Source organism: Phascolarctos cinereus, unplaced genomic scaffold (assembly GCF_003287225.1).
Source record: "Phascolarctos cinereus isolate Bilbo 61053 unplaced genomic scaffold, phaCin_HiC Scaffold_726;HRSCAF=1367, whole genome shotgun sequence".
NCBI lineage: Eukaryota > Metazoa > Chordata > Mammalia > Diprotodontia > Phascolarctidae > Phascolarctos > Phascolarctos cinereus.
Window position 1 is genome coordinate 1501156 of NW_027556098.1, and position 17252 is coordinate 1518407.

A 17252-nucleotide genomic window follows, 5' to 3' on the forward strand; every position below is an offset into this window, starting at 1 on the left:
AGGCCTGATTTGAACTCAGGAACATGAGTCTCCCTGACTCCAGGTCCTGATGACTCCAGGCTGGGCCCTCTATCCACTGGGTCACCTAGCTGCCAAGGCATGAATAGACCTTCCCTTTAATAAAAGCATATTTAAATATTTCTAGGTAAAACCAGTGCCACAGTTGTCAGGACGGTACAAGTTGCTGTTAAGTGGGTTAAAAGCAAAAGATAAGGAAGTTCTCTGGGGTCTTTGCCAGAATCTTTCAAGCTGACTTTATATCCTAGTTGGGTACTAGTTAAATCCACCTGGAGGCAAATTTAATTAAAACTGGTACATAGCTTCAACCCAGGCTTATGTTATGGAAGGATGATGAGGTTACTCAAGCCTTCCCAGGTCCTCCAGTGTCCTGATTCACAGTACCTGGGCAAGTCACTTAGCCTGTTTTGGGCTCAGTTTTCTCATCAGCAAAATGGCAATAATAAGAGAACTTACTGTGGTGGTTATGAGGATTGAATGAGATAGTATATGGTGAGCAGAGAGCAAACCTTACGGCACTTTATAAGCATTAGCTGTGATGATTATGATGATCAGGAAAGTGGATTCTTTTTGGGGATGCAGATTTGACAAAATGGCTGATTTCCCTTCCAGCTCTAAAATGCTGTAATTCTATGATGCTGGTGGCATTCCTGACTATGTATACCTTCCACATCAGACCCAGAATTTCTAAGCACGGGTTTTCAGCACTCAGATGATGCTGTGTTTGGCCCACTGCACTGCTAAGTGTACAGCGATAGTGGATATTGAGTCATTCTCTGCATTTGGCTATAAACCACCTTCAGGAATGCAGTAGAACAGAGAGGTCTGGCTGCTTTGCCTACACAGTTCTGGTGACTTTGCCATGGGATAAAAGAATTAAATCTCTATTTAGAAAGGTATATGGGTACCTGAAGTGCAAAGAGACCTCAGAGGCCCTCTAGCCCAAAGCCTCTTATTTTATTGAAGAGAAAACTAACACCCAAGTGGATTAAGAGATTTCTCCAAGGTTTCACAGATATTGTTAAAGGCTAGATTTGAACCCAGGTCCTCTAACTTCAGAGATGGCATTTTGTCCATGGTACCACACTTCACAGTATGCTATTTTTAATATCTGTGCTATTTCTAGGATCACAGAGCTCTAGAGCTGGAAAAGTTCTGAGGCCATCTACTTCAATCTCCCCTTTTTACAGATGAGGAAATGGAAGCACAGAGACATTGAGTGACTTGTCTAATATCACACCAGGCTGGTAAGTGTATGGCACAAGACTTTAACCCTGGTCTTTCTGCCTCTAAGTCCAGTGCCCTATTTTCTACACCAAATTACTTCATGATTGACAATTTCTTTCACAGAGGACCTCAGATAAAATTTTAAAGTGGGAAAAGTTGTCCTTAAGTATCTGCTACTATTTGCTTCAGGTCTTCCCCATCCCCTTTCTTCCACCCCCCCCCCATATATCTGTTCTCTTAATTCAGGGTTCTTCTTTTGCCACACCCCACCTAGACTGGCTGTCCTAAGCTCTAAGCTCCAGCTAGCTTCTTATTCTCCATCACCATATATATAATAATTTACCAACCTAAACCTTTTCTCTCAGTCCCTAGTCTCTGTTAATTAATCTAATTATCAAATCTATTATCCAGATTAGTTGATAGTTGATACAACAACTAGTAGGTTACTAGTAATCTGTATGTCTGCTACCTGCTACCTGCTATCTGCTCCCAGGATCCTTTTTTTTTTTAATTTTTTTATCCAGGGGGTGGAACCAAGATGGCAGAGTAAAAGCAGGGACTTGCTTGAGCTCTCTCCCAAACCCCTCCATACACCTGTCAAAAATAACTGCAAACAAATTAGGACAGTCCACAAAAACACAGAGTGAAACAAATTTCCAGCCCAAGACAACCTGGAAGGTCAAAAGGAAACGTCTGTTGCACCAGGCTGAGAGAGGAATGCAGTCCAATGCAAACTGCGCCAGGAAGGACCAGGCCCCAGCATACCTGGAGCAGGCCTCAGGGGTCTGAATCACTGGCAGCCGTGGTGGCATCCAGACTTCTTAACCCACAAATGCCAAAGACAATTTAGAAGGTCAGTAGAAAAGGTCTGTTAGACCTGGGTGGGAGAAAAGTGTGGTCTGTCACCTGCCCCAGCGCAGCCCTGGAGTGGTGGCATGGCAGTGGCTGCTTCCAGAGCTCTCAGCCCACAGATGGTAAGGGGATCAAATAATTGATTAGAAGTAGATTATAGGGATCTCTTTGCTGGCACTAAGGCAGGATTCTGTTGCTTTGCCCATATTGGAATTTGGATTGCAGTCCTGGGTAAAAGTCCTGGGGTGAGGATGAGCACTAGTATCGCATAGTTTGTGGCAGCGGTGGAGAAGAAACCCTCCTCAGTTTCCAGGGCAGAAAAGAATGCTTATGGTCACTCACAAAACAGAGCACAGGCGAGGAGAGGAGTAGCACCTCTTTTTAGATCATGCTACCTTGGAAGAACTGAAAACTTACAGGTCCCTAGAAGTATCTCTGAAAACAGCTGCACAAAACCCCTGAAGCTTGGGACAGTACATTCTCCACACTGGAAGCAGACCCCTACTTTAACAAAGAGTTTATAACTCAAGCAATTGACTGGGATCATGAGCTAACTGTGCAAAAAAGTCAGACCATAGAATCTTTCTTTGGTGACAGAGAAGATCAAAACATACAATCAGAAGAAGATACAAAGTCAAAGCTCCTACACCCAAAGCCTCTAAGAAAAATATGAATTGGTCTCAGACCACGGAAGGGCTCACAAAGGATTTTGAAAATCAAATAAAAGAAGTAGAGGAAAAATTGGGAAGAAAAATAAGAGTGATGCAAGAAAATCATGAAAAATGAGCCAACAGCTTGTTAAAGGAGACCCAAAAAATACTGAAGAAAATAACCCCTTAAAATAGACTAGTCCAAATGGCAAAAGAGGTCCAAAAAGCCAATGAGAAGAATGCCTTAAAAAGCAGAATTGGCCAAATGGAAGAGGAGGTTGAAAAGCTCACTGAAGAAATAATTCCTTAAAAATTAGAATGGAGCAAATGGAAGCTAATGACTCTGTGGGAAATCAAGAAATTATAAAGCAAAATCAAAAGAATGAAAAAAATAAAAGACAGTGTGAAGTATCTCACGGGAAAAACAACTGACCTGGAAAATAGATCCAGGAGAGATAATTTAAGAATTATTGGACTACCTGAAAGCCATGATCAAAAAAAAGAGCCTCCTCATCATCTTTCAGGAAATTATCAAGGAAAACTCTCCTGATAATCCAGAATCAGAGGGCAAAATAGAAATAGAAGGAATGAACCAATCACCTCCTGAAAGAGATCCCAAAATGAGAACTGTCAGGAACATTATAGCCAAATCCCAGAGTTCCCAGGTCAAGGAGAAAATATTACAAGAATTCAGAAAGAAACCATTCAAAGTTTGGAGCCTCAGTCAGGATAATACAAGATTTAGCAGCTTCTACCTGAAGGATCACAGGGCTTGGAGTATGATATTCTGGAGGGCAAAGGAGCTAGGATTAAAACCAAGAATCACTTACTCAGCAAAACTGAGTATAATCATTGAGGAGGAAAAATTGCTATTCAATGATGTAGAGGAATTTAATGCATTCTTGAGAAGCCAGAGCTAAATAGAAAAACTGACTTTTAAATACAAGTCTCAAGAGAAGCATGAAAAAGTAAACAGGAAAGAGAAATCATACAGGACTTATTAAAGCTGAACGATTTACATTCCTACATGGAAAGATGATATTTGTAACTTATGAGACTTTTCTTATTATTAGGATAGTTGGGGGGAATAAATATAGACAGAGGGCACAGGGTGAGTTGAATATGAAGGGATAATATATAAAAAATAAAATTAAGGGGTGAGGGAGGAATATACTGGGAGAAGGAGAAAAGGAGAGGTAGAATGGGAGTAAATTATCTCACATAAAAGAAGAAAGAAAAGCTTTTACAGTGAAGGGAAAGAATGGGGAGGTGAAGGGAAAGAGTGAACCTTACTCTCCTTGGATTTGGCTTAAGAAGGGAATAACATACACATTCAATTGGGTATGGAAATCTATCTTACTCTACAGGAAAGCAGCAGGGAAGAGGATAAGGGTAGGGAGAGTGATAGAAGGGAGGGCATATTGAGGGAGGGGGTAAGTCAGGAGCAAACACTTTTGAGGAGGGACAGGGTGATAAGAGAGAATGGAATACAGGATAGGATGGAGGGAAATATAGTTAGTCTTTTATGGTGTGACTGTTGTTGAGGTGTTTTGCATGACAGCACATGTGTGGCCTGTGTCAAATTGCTTGCCTTCTCAGTAGAGTGAGAGGGGAGGGGAGAGAATTAGGAACTCAAAATTCTCAAAATGAATGTTAAAAATTGTTTCTACATGCAACTGAGAAATAAGATACACAAGCAATGGGACATAGAAATCTATCTTACCCTACTGGAAAATTAAAGGGGAAGCAAATAAGATAAGGGGAGTGAAAGAAGGGAGGGAAGATTGGGGGAAGGGATAATCAGAATGCATGTCCTCTTGGGGTGTAGGGAGGGGAGAGATGGGGAGAAAATTTGGAGCTCAAAATCTTGTGGAAGTGAACGTTGAAAACGAAAAATAAATAAATTTTTTAAAAAGATTTTTTTTATCCATTCTGCGTTTTGTTTGTTGTTGTTCAGTTGTTTTAGTCATGTCTGACTCTTTGTGTCCCCATTTGGGGTTTTCTTGGCAAAGATACTGGAGTGGTTTGCCGTTTCCTTCTCCAGCTCATTTTACAGATGAGGAACTGAGGTCAACAAGAATAAGTGACTTGCTCAGGGTCACACAGCTAGTAATGTCTGAGGCCAGATTTGAACTCATAAAGATGAGTCTTCCTGACTTCAGGCCTGACATTTTATTCCCTGCCCCACATAGCTGTCCTATTTTATATTTATTGAGTACCTAAATGTGTGAAGTATTATGTGCTAGGTTCTGGAGATATGAAGACAAAACTGAAACAACCCCTGTCCTTGAGAAGCTTACATGCTTTTAGAGGAAAAAGAACATGTATACGTATATAGAAGACTAAGTCCAACACATACACAAAATTAATGCAATGTCCTTTCCTGGACGATGATACTGGCAACTGGGAGATATGAGAACATGCTTCCTTTATCTGTCGGGGTTCACAGCCTTTGTATCATCCTCTGCTTCCCATGATCACTCACCCCATACATTGAATCAATTGCCAAATCTTGTTGTTTCTACTTCTGTATTTCTTGTACCTTTCCTTTCTCTCCATTTACATGGCTACCTCCCTAGTTTAAGTCCTGATCACCTCTCATTTGTGCTACTTCAATAGCCTTCTTGTTCTCCTAGCTTCAAGTTCCTACTTGCTCCAGTCAATTCCCCACCCAGCTGCCAAAGCAATTGTTCTGTGGTGCAGGTCTGACCATGTCATTCCGTTATTCAGTAAACACCACTGCTTCCCTTTTACCTCCATGTTTGTCTCCCCCATTAGACTATGACATTGTCAAGAGAAGGGGCTGTCTTTTACCTTTGTATCCCTAGCATTTAGTATCATAATGCTCGGCACATAGAAGGCACTCAATGAATGTTTATTTACTGGCTGGTATTAAAAGTTCTTTACAATTTAGCCCCATCCTACCTTTAGAAACTTTTTATGTATTATACCCATATCAATCAAACTGGTCTTCCTACTGTTCCTCACATATGACATGCCATTTTCTGTTTGCAATGCCTTTACCTGGCCATCTCCCAGGCCTGGAATGCACTCCCTCCTCATTTCTGCCTCTTAGAAGCTGTAGCTTTCTTTAAGGCTCAATCAAAGGGCAATCAGGTGCTTTAGGGAGACATTATTGTGCAAAAGCCTGGTGGTGGGAGATGAAATGTTATGTATGGAAGGACAATAGCTAATAGACCAATTTGGCTGGAATGGAGAGGTTGTGAGGGAGAGTAATGTGAATGTTTCTGAAAAGGTAAATTGGAACCAGATTGTGAATCCTGTGAAAGGCCAAATAGAAGAGTTTGTCAAGAGGCAGCCATTGGAGCTTCTTGAACAGAAAATACTTCAGAAATATTGTTTTAGAACCTATGTGGAGGATGAGCTGATGACTGGAGAGACTGAATAGAAGGAGACAAGGGAGCAAGCTCTTGCCCAGGAGAAAGACTTGTCCAGTAGAAAATCAATGAGGTCCTGAACTAGGGTGGGAATTGCACTTTGAGAGAAGGAGGCTGATGTGAAAAGAAGAATCTTAAAACCTTAGCTTAACTCGATTTCTGATCTGTTCCACCTCTTCATCAGCCGTGTTGGGCTTGCTGTCTTGACTGGTGGAATCCTTGGCTGGGATCATTTATCTTGAGGAGACCTACCAAGGATAGATAGTTTCATTCCCAGTTCAACTAAGTCTTTTGATCGCTTCAGTTTCTCATCAATCTGACCTCCTTTGACATATACTTTTCCTCTCCTTCCTCCCCTGTCCTCTGACTCTTCCTAGCTCTCTTTTACGTTTTGTCTTTTCCTATTAGAATATCAGCTTCTTGAGAGTAGAAATTGTCAAGGGGCAGAGGCAAGATAGCAGAGCATAGGCAACAACCCAGCTGAACTCTCCCAACATTCCCCTCCAAACAATTTTAAGATAACTCCTCAAATCAAATTTTGGAGCAGTGGAGCCAACAAAAGGTCAGAGTGAAGCATTTTTCCAGCCTAAGACAGCTTAGGAGGTTGGCAGAAGAAGTCTGTGACACTGGGTTGGGAGTTGGGAGCATGGCAGGAGCACCAGTGGTGAAACTTGGAGGTGGCAGTGGCAACAGCACTAGCAGCAGCTTCTGGAGATCTCAGCTCAGAGGTGGCAAGGGTCAGACAACAGGTCATAAAGAGATTACAGGGTACCCTTTTCTGGCACTGGGTGCAACTGATGAGGACTGGCAATTCTGTTGCCTACACACAGTTCTGGGTCACAGTTCCAGGGTGGAGAGGAGGGATAGTGCTTGTGGCTGCAGGGGAGTAGGGGCCCTTCCTAGATAGAGACTAGAGTACAGACCAGTGGCAGTGGTGGCCACTATGGCAGAGACCTCACCTCTCTCTGGATCACACCATCTTGGAAGCACTGAAAACTTGCAAGCCTGAAGCTTGGGATAGTGCCTTCTTATCCCCAGGTGAAAAGAACCCAACTTTAACATAAAGTTCAAAGTCAAGAAATAGACTAAAAAAATGAGCAAACAACAACAAAAAAGAACTTGACCATAAAAAGCTACTATGGTGGCAGGGAAGATCAAGTCAAACTCAGAAGACAATATTGTGAAAACCAATACAAACAAAGCCTCAAAGAAAAATGCTAATTAGACCCAAACTCAACAAGAATTCCTGGAAGAGTTAAAGAAAGAGATGAGTGGTAGAGGAAATATTGGGAAAAGAAATGAGAGTGATGCAATAAAATTATGAAAAGAGAATTAACAGCTTGTTTAAAAAAGGCACTGAAGAAAAGAACTCCTTAAAAAGTAGAATAGAAGGAACAAAAATTCACAGAGGAAAATAATTCCTTAAAAATTAGAATGGAGCAAGTGGAAGTGAACAACTTTGTGAGACATAAAGAAACAATCAAAGTCAAAATCAAAGTAAAAAAAAATAGAAGAAAATGTGAAATATAGCATAGGAAAAAACTGACATGGAAAATAGATCAAGGGGAGATAATTTAAGAATTGCTGGACTGTCTGAAAGTCATGATCAAAAAAAGAGCCTAGACATCATCTCTCAAGATATTATCAAAGAAAGCTGCCTTGGTATGTCAGATCTATTGATCACCTCCTAAAAGAGATCTCAAAATGAAAACTTCCAGGATTGTTATAGCCAAATTCCAGAGCTCCCAGGTCAAGGAGAAAATATTTCAAGCAGCCAAAAAGAAATAATTCAAATATCATGGAACCACAGTCAGGATCACACAAGATTTTTCACTTTCTGTAATAAAATAGGAATGGAGGGATTGGAATATAATTCTCTGGAAGAAAAGGGGATACAGTTACAACCAAGAATCACTTACCCATTGAAACTGAGTATAATCCTTTAGGGGGAAAACGGAGATTTAATGACATAGCAGGCTTTTTAGCATTCCTGATGGAAAGACCAGAGTTGAATAAAAAATTTGACATTCAAATACAAGACTCAAGAGAGTCATAAAAAGGTAAACATGAAAGAGAAATCATAGGAGACTCAATAAAGTTAAACTGTTTGTATTCCTATACGAGAAGATGGTACATGCAACTCCTAAGAATTTTATCATTATTAGGGCAGTGAGAAGGAGTTCTACATAGTCAGGGGGCATGAATGTGAGTCAATTATGTTGGGATGATCTCCACCCTCCCCTCCCCCCAAAAGTGAAGGTGTGAGAAAGAGGGATGCATTGGGAAAAGGGGGAAAGGAGAGGTAGAATGGGGGAAAGTTTCTCACATAAAAGAAGCTTGTAAGGAAGAGAAATGGGGTGGTAGTGGTAGCAGGTGATGTTTGAACCTCGCTCTCATTGGAATTGGTTCAAAAAGGGAAGAATATATATATATAATATGTATATGTATACATATATGTGTGTTATATATGCATATATATACATATGTGTGTACACACACATACATTGATACATAGAAATCTATCCTACCCGATAGGGAAATAAGAGGGAAAGGAGATGAAGACATATGGGAAAGGGGGGATGATAAAAAGGAAAGTAGATTAAGGGAGACAGTGGTCAGAGAGTAGGAATTGTCTTTTTCTCTTCTATTTGTATCACCAGTACTTAGCATAGTAGTGGACACATCATAAAGGCTTCCTCTGTGCTATCCTTATCTATCTGTCTGTCTGTCTATCTATCTATCTATCTATCTATCTATCTATCTGTCTATCTATCTGGTAGCAAACTAAGATTGTCTAGCCCAACCCACATCTTTTATAAGTGAGGAAATCAGAGCCCTGAGAGGTTAGTTTTTTGCCTTAAACTTCCTTGATTATCTAGAAGCAGAGCAAAGGCTGGGATCCATTTTGTTAATTGCTGCTCTTGCCCTCTCTCCAGTATACCAGAACTCCCTAAATGTTTCAGCAGGGTGTCAATGGAGAGATAATTCCTCCAAAGCCATGGAACATCCTTAATTGTGGGAATTTCTGGTACCAGATCAATTTAATAAGGGAGTTCTTTTTAGAATAGGAGGATATTTAGGTTTCTTCAGCAATTCAAAATTAATGTTCCTTCGAATTAATGTCACAAGTAGTGAAGGGAGCCGGTGACCAGACAGCCAGCTAAGTCCGACTTTGCAGTGAGGCACCATAAGGCAGCAGACCAGGGATATTTATTCTTGCTTCTGTATGCTATCCATAGAGGTGGAGAATCCGGTCTCCTTCCTCTCTGCACCCACTACATCTTTTCCATAACCTCAGCTCTTACAAAACTCAGAGAAGGAGCTCAGAGAAAAGTCACAGGGGAAGGGAGGGGATGAGAAGTAGTCCCAGGACACAGAACATCTTCTATAACCTACCCCAACACCACATGCCAATTGTGCCATATTAATATTTCATATTTAATTGAAAGGGACAAATTGTGTAAAATCTTCAAACTTGGGTTTCAGAGCTCTGCCAAAATCAATTTCATGCTCCCTTGGTGTGTCTATAGCAATTATTTTATAGTTATCCATATATAAGCCTTTTTTAAAGTGCAATGATATTTTAAAATGACTTTTTACCCTTGTTATTTCTTAAACTGAAAAGTATCCCAGTCAGAGAACATATTATATTTATAGTTCATATTGAAATTATTTTTATATTTAAGAAATGTAAATTCCTTTTAAAATAACCAGTTAATATTTGATAATAGATTTTACATATTCTGTTATCCCAATGCCTGGCACATAGTAGAAGCTTAATAAATGCCTTTTAATTGAACTAGCACTTGGGCTGAGCTGAGCTTTGAAGAAAGGGGGAGCTTTTAGGAGAGGTAAAAGAGGAGCGTATTTCAGGCAGGGGGCAATTCTGTGCAAAGATGGTGGCTCTTGGGAACATTAGTGGAGACCAGTGGAACACTGGGAAATAGCTTTCTGAGAAAAAGTTGATTTGCTGACTGGTATTCTTATTAAGATGCTTCCTTCTTTGATTAGCACAGAAGAGGTTCTGAGGAGAACAAGACTCTGGGGAAAGGGTCAGCTGTGACATCCGAAAGACTCTAGAGAAGAATTTTATTTTTTTCATACTTGTATGAAGGTGACCCACGGTTGTGTTTTCCGTGGAAGTTATAATTGTGGTGACCTGTCACTGAGGGCTACTGGTAGGTAGGGCATGGTTGGAGGAGGGATGGGGAAATCGGGAAGCAGCTTGAGTTGAAGGTGGTGCTGCAAATCAACCATGTTTCTACTGTATTAAACATGTTAGCATGCTATTGTGGAAAGAGCATAGGACTTGTAATCAGCACACCTGTATTTGAATACCAACTCTGACGCTTGCTGCGTAACCGTGGGGAAGTCACTTAATTTTTCTGAGCCTCACTTTACTCATCTGTAGAATAAGGATAATTGTATATATATAATAACAAGATTCTTATTTTAAAAGCACCAAATAACCTAAAAGCACTATATAAATGTGAAATATGATGATAGTGATGGTTTTAAATTTAACACCTAGTTACTATTGCTGTTGCTGTTCAGTTGAACTTGTCTGTGGGGTTTTCTTGGCAAAGGTATTGGAGCAATTTGCCATTTCTTTCTCCACTATGTTCCCCTTTTACAGAAGAGGAATGAGGCAAATGGGGGTTAAATAATTTGCCCAGGGTCACATAATTAGTAAGTGTCTGAGGCTGGATTCGAACTCAGATCCTCCTGACCGAAACCCTAGTTAGGTAAAATTTTCCTATTATGCTCATAATTTTTGTAACTTTCCTCAGAAACTTTTCCAAGTTGCTCCTAAGTTAGAGACCCCAGAGCTAGATCCTTTAGGTAAAGAGGATTACCCATGGTTCTTTTGTGCAGTATATTTCATTCTTCTTCACGGATTCTATGTTGCATCCGAATTGAACTGCTAGTTGTTCCTGGATTGCATCCTGTTCTTCCCCTTTGCTGAGTATTTATGTAGGCACTGTCTCCTGCTTGGAGCATGCTCTTTCCTCAGCTCCACCTACAGAAATCCTATTCTTCCTTCAAAGGTCAGCTTGGTGCTACTTCCCACATAAAACCTTTTGTAATCCCCACCTCAGCAGAAAGCTCTAGCTCTTCAATTTTCCCCAGAATACTTTGTCTGGATCTCTCTTTTGTCTCTATGACTTTTACTCGCATTACAGTTAGCTGTGTTCATATGATATCTCCTTCTGTCCTCCATTATATTGTAATCTTCTTACCAGGGACTACTGTTTTTCATCTTTGCACCCTCAGCATATAGCATGGTGCTTTGCCTATAGTTAGTACGTAATGAATGCTATTTTTGAGGGTAGGAATTGGCTACGTGCCTATTGATCTGTGAAGGTTCCCAGACTGAAATTGGATGGGGCCCCACAGAATCTGATAGCTTTTAGGTAGAATCAAGGGGAAGATTCTGGAAACCTATTAAGTCAGAGAGCCTTAGAAAACATTCATGCATTTAAAAAAAATTTTTTTTTAACTAACAAGTATTTATTTTCTCTCCTTTCCACCTAACCAACTGAAACAAAACAAAACAAACCATTGAAACAAATATGCATAAAGCAAAGCCAAGTACCATACTGGCCATTTCCAAAACTTACCATACTGGGCATTTCTTATTCTGCATTTTGTATCACCTTTGTCAAGAGGAGGGTAGTGGTGTGCTTCATCATCGGTCCTCTAGAATTGTGGTTGTTCAGATTTATTAGGCCTTTGAAAATTTTTTCTTTACAATGTTATTATTATTATTATTATTATATAAATTGTTTTCCTAGTTCTGTTCCCTTCTTACTGTATCAGTTCATACAAGTCTTCCCAGGTGTCTCACATTCTAGTATTTATTCTGGGCCTCATGGATTTTTCTTAACAGCTTTAGTCTTCTGCCCCATTCATAAATAAAAAAAAAGATAATTATTTTTCATTCAATGATTTTTTGGTTTGGAAAATGTAATCAGCACACCTGTGGGAATTTGGAAGTGAGGACCCATTTGACAGAACAGCCCTTACCATCTTTGTCCCTCAAGTGATGTCACTTGGTATGTTCCTGTTCCTCATCCACCCACACATTCCCATCCCATACTTTCCCCAAGGTGGGGGCCTGGCTTCATAAACTGTACAGCCTACTGGATGAAAGCTGTATAGCCCTGGAGCTGTATCCTTAGCTGGGATTCAGGCAAGAAGTTGGAGGTGGGAGGAAGAAAGAGAGCAGAAAGACAGAGAGACAGACAGAGAGAGACAGAGAGAATCTGTTAGATATTTGTTCCTGATAAAATCCCTGGAGAGGATTAGATTGAAAGCAACATTTTTAGCAGATCAGATTAACTACCCCCATGGAGTTTAGCCGTGTAGCTTTTTCTCAGAGCAATGTTTAAAATAAAACCAAACCCTAAACAAATGGCACTAATAGCATAGGGTATGAACATTAAACAGAATATTTGTATCATATGAACACGTGCTGTCAGTTGGGCCCAGGCCCTTAAGAGCCCACATTTTTCCAAGACTAATTGAATAAAAGCTAAAATGAAAAATTTTAAGCACAATTATAATATTGGAGGAAAAAAATGTCATACAGGGATAGCATCAGCTGGTTTAGATTCCAGATGTGGCCTGTTCTGAATAGTGGTGCTTCATTCAATTTCAGTTTTAAAATCCACTGTTTCCCCATCAGTTTAGGAAGAGCCTTGGCTACTCTTTTATCTCAAAGCCCTGGAAGCAGAAGAAATAGCTTGGACTTTAGGATCTCACCAGGTAATTTCCCAGGTTCTACCTAAGAGCTTAGGAGATTTATTTACGCAGCATTGTTTTCTCTTATTGAGTAGAATGGAGTTATTGTGAAGCTCACCATGAAATCTCCAGTAATTTCTGTGTTAACTGTGAAATTGCCGTGGCTCACCGTTTCACTCATTCAAACAAGAGAGTGACAAATGACAGCCATATTGGCTCATGTTCCCTACAGAAGCGTAGGGATAAAATTAAAATGTGTCACATGAAAAGGAAGAGAAGCAGAAGGAAGGGTCCTGTCGAGTTCTTGCTTCTCAACCAGGAGGGCAGTTAAAGATAAAATTAATCTTTTAAAAATTCCCAGTAAAGGGTCTGGGGCATATGAGACGGGTCATCTTCATGGTATGGTGCATAACTTCCTCAGTTTGGAGTGAGGAAGACTTGGATTTAAATTCCAACTCTGATACTTGCTGTATGATCCTAGGCAAGTCATTGAATCTCTTAAAGCCTGTTTCACCATCTGCAAAATGGGGATGGTAAGAGTTTCTAGTATCCCTCATAGGTCTCTTATGATGCTCAAGAGCCCATTTAAAGGTTTGTGTGTGTGTATATGTATATATATGTGTGCGTGTATATATATATAGTGTGTACATGTGTGTATATGTATATATACACACACACACACACATACACACATGTCATTTTTGGTCAATGCCATTGAGGAGGAGAAGGCATGTAATAGATGTTTCTAAGCCGTTTGACTCGGGTCACACAAGACCCTCAGAGGGCAGCAATTTCTGCTTACTTAAAGCAAGGGTTGAATTTATCTTACAATTTAATTTCACTCATTCAAAGACTGCCTTACACCCACTGTTTCTGTCTTTGTCGGGTTTTTTTCTTTTCCTCTTCTTATGTCTTCTCTAACCCTTCTTCCTCATTCCCCTTCTCAGTCCCCCTCCCCCCAAAAAATAGCACCTTGAAAGAAGGATGGTTTAGCTCTTTGTCTGTCCTCTGGGTTCTAATCCTGCTTTTGTCACTTTCTATTATGGAGACCTAGAGACATGAAGAAGGAGAGGCCATAGGGGATAGTAGCAAAACACTAGTTGCTAGGGCAACTGGCTTTGAATCCAGCTCTGTGATTTGCTACTCTGGATCTGCCACCTCATGGTTTGAATTTCCTTTGGAAGGGAATGGAACATGAGGCTGCTGCGTAGGAAACAATACAATATGCTGAGTCCCTTTTTAACAGTTCTTCTTCCCCCCAAGAGATACACTAAGGGCTCAGCCTTCCCTGAAGGAAAGGAAACATACTTGTTGAAGCTTGGATGGGCAACTCTCTTCCCACTGGATTTACCAGGTTGAAATAACTTACTGTAATCACAGAATTCAAGCCCAGGTGCCTTGATTCTCCATAACCTGGTTTTTGGTCCCATGTTGCTGCTCCGCCTGGCATCTAGAACCACATGTATGACCCTCTTTTCTCCCAAAGAGGCACATTGCCTTGGAAATCCCACTTCTCTGGCTAGAGAGCTAGACTCCAGCTCATGCTGCATAGGAAAACCCTACTTTTCTTCAGAAACAAGAGTTCAAGAAGTACCCTGTCTAGGAACTCCCCTTTGAGATCAATTAGGCAAACATATGTCGACCTCTGCTATGTGCTTCTCTAAAGTCTCCACCAAAAAGTCTTAGGATCTCTCTGGAAGAAAATCAGATGGGAAAAAGTATTTTTTTTTTAAAGTGAAAAGTTCTGATTCCTTGACAAAGACTACCTCTTATAGGTCAGCTCCAGGTGTGTCTTGCCCCAACCAGGACAATGTTCCTAGGTCTCCATCAGTGAAATTCATTCTCCTAGAGGCACCAAAGAGTGGCTCTAAATCCACCAATTCATTCTGGGGTCCACCAGATTCACTGAGACTTAATTATTTGTCTTGGGCAAATAATTCTCCACAGAGAAGAGTATCTTTTATCATCAAGTCTTAAACAAGAGTTGTCAGCTCTGTAAATTCATCAAGTTGATTAGGGAATTCTCCTACACTTAAAAATACCATAGCCACTAGCTCCAGTAGTATTTCAATATTTAAAGAAACCATACTTTTGTTGGTAGAAATACTCCTATTCCTGTATATCCTATCCTCTATGACTGATCAGAATTCAGAACTTCTTGCCCTTTTTTGAGTCATGTAATTTTATTCATAATAATACTAATATTCAGAATAATATTTTAAATGCATAGGATTACAAAGGAAACTTCTAATATTGAAATAAAAATGTAACCCCCCCCATCCAAATTCATGGACCTCCAGCAGTCCAGGGACCTTAGATTAAGAGCTCCTGTGTTAAATGACTTTTAAAAAAAGTTGTTAAATCCCAGAAATTAATCATTTTATGCTATCCTAGGAATAAAACTGTTGAAACCTAGGCTAGTCTTGGGGCAATAAGACTAGTAGTTTAACACTGAGCCTTATACTGGAAGCTTTCCATTTCAGTACTTTTTTGCCAATTGCATTGGCTTCAACAACCACACACCTTTATACCACAGTGGGATTTTTTTAATTAGAGAACTAGTTCCACTAGTTTTTTTTTTCATCTTCCTAGCTCCACATGTGGCTTTGTAGCCTCGTGAAGCTTTTTCCGTATTCATCTCTGTGAATATGGCAACTGAATTGGCTGTCATTGGAGGTGCTCCCTTCTCCTCTTCCCTCCCCACTCTGTCCTAAATCACTGTATAATATTTACCTTAACACAAGAATTCTTAATTTGGGAACTTAAATTCTTTTGAGAACTATGTTTCAGTATAATTGGTTTCCTTTGCAATAGTATGTATTTTATTTTATGCATTTAAACACTGAGAAGTGGTTCATAGGCTTCACTTAACTGTCCCTGACACATGCCAAAAAATCTTGAGGACACTTGTCTTAATAGAAAGAGCCAAGGTAGAAACTAATTTAATGTGTGCCCCCAGTATAGTTTCCCCCCGTAGCAGTGAGATGGGAATATCTGATGTGGAAGTTTGTCTTTCATTTACCTGCCAGCATAGGACTACTTTTGATTTTTATTTTAATTATAAGGAGTACTTGTATTTTAGCTGCAAAAGCATCAGACTGACTAGCAGAAATCTTTGGTATCACTCTGGAGCTCAGCTCCCATGAGCTCTGTGAATCTGACTGCAACATTTGACATTTGTATGTTTCCATTTCTCCATCTCTTCTTGCTGTTGTTGTCGGTGCTTCTTTTTTGAAGAAGACCAGTGACATCATAATTAGCTATGTCTTGACTTGCTCATGAATTGGATTTAAGTGAGGCAGAGTTGCACAAAGTCACCAGCCTCACTCTCTCTTCCAGAGTCACTGAAGTCCCGTGGTAAAACAAAAGTCAAGACAGTTGGCGATGGCTTGGGATGCAGTGGATGACGTTGGCATCTTTGATGTGTAACCAAGCTCTAAATACTCCACAACACCTGCTTAGGCTGCCTTTATTGCCATTGGAATAAATTATTCTCATCTGCCCATTCTGCCAGGAAAAGCAGGGATAAATGGATTAAAAGGACAAGCCAGGTAGTAAAGGCAAATACAAGAATAAGAGAAAGAGTAAGAGACACACTGGATAGAAATATTTATAAATCTTCTTTTGGGTTAATGTAGAGTTTTATTTTTGTTTATATGGTAGCTTGGGGAATATGAGAATTTTAAAGAACAAAGAAGAGTATATTGTTTGGAAGGAAAGGATGTTGAATTAAAAAACAAGATGTGTATTGTTACAGGAATGAGGAATGTTTTGTGATAATAAAAGCTAACATTTCTATAATACCTTAAGGTTTGCAAAATGCTGTCTTATTTTGTCCTTGCATTTTGGGAGGTAGGCTTAATTATTATTATTATGATGCTCATTTTAAAGATGAGGAAACTAAGACAAACAGAGTTTAAGTGACTTGTCTAGGGTCACACAGCTAGTAACTGTCTAGAGGTTGGATTCAAACTCAAGTCTTCCTGACTCCAAGTCCAGTGCCTTATCTTCTGCCCTACCTAGCTGACTTGGCATGACATCTTTGTGGAGTGTTTTGAGTAAAAACTAAACCAAAACAAAACATGAAGATGAAATGTGTTAATAGATACAAATGTGCTTTAGCAATAAGAAGAGCTTTAAGGTGTTAATTCTAGTTGTAAGTTTCTTCATGTCTGAATTCAAGAGTACTAAGTTTTTGGTATGTATACATTTTAGAAAAGCCCTATCAACTGTTTTTGATTTATTATCATGAGAGAAATACATTATGTATATGTAAAAATAACATCTGTGATAGAACCCCTATGTGGTATGTGCCATAGATATTATTACTCCCATTTCATAGAAAGGGAATTGAAATCCTGAG

At 39.8% G+C, this 17252-nt stretch overlaps 1 long non-coding RNA gene across 1 annotated transcript in view; it reads left to right on the forward strand.

Moving 5' to 3' along the window:
• Nucleotides 1-1155: 1155 nt before the first annotated feature.
• LOC144454329 (uncharacterized) overlaps nucleotides 1156-17252 on the forward strand; it is an 82429-nt gene continuing 66332 nt past the window's right edge. The window contains exon 1 of the long non-coding RNA XR_013482718.1: nucleotides 1156-1265. This is a non-coding gene — a long non-coding RNA (uncharacterized LOC144454329). The remainder of the gene's footprint in view (nucleotides 1266-17252) is intronic.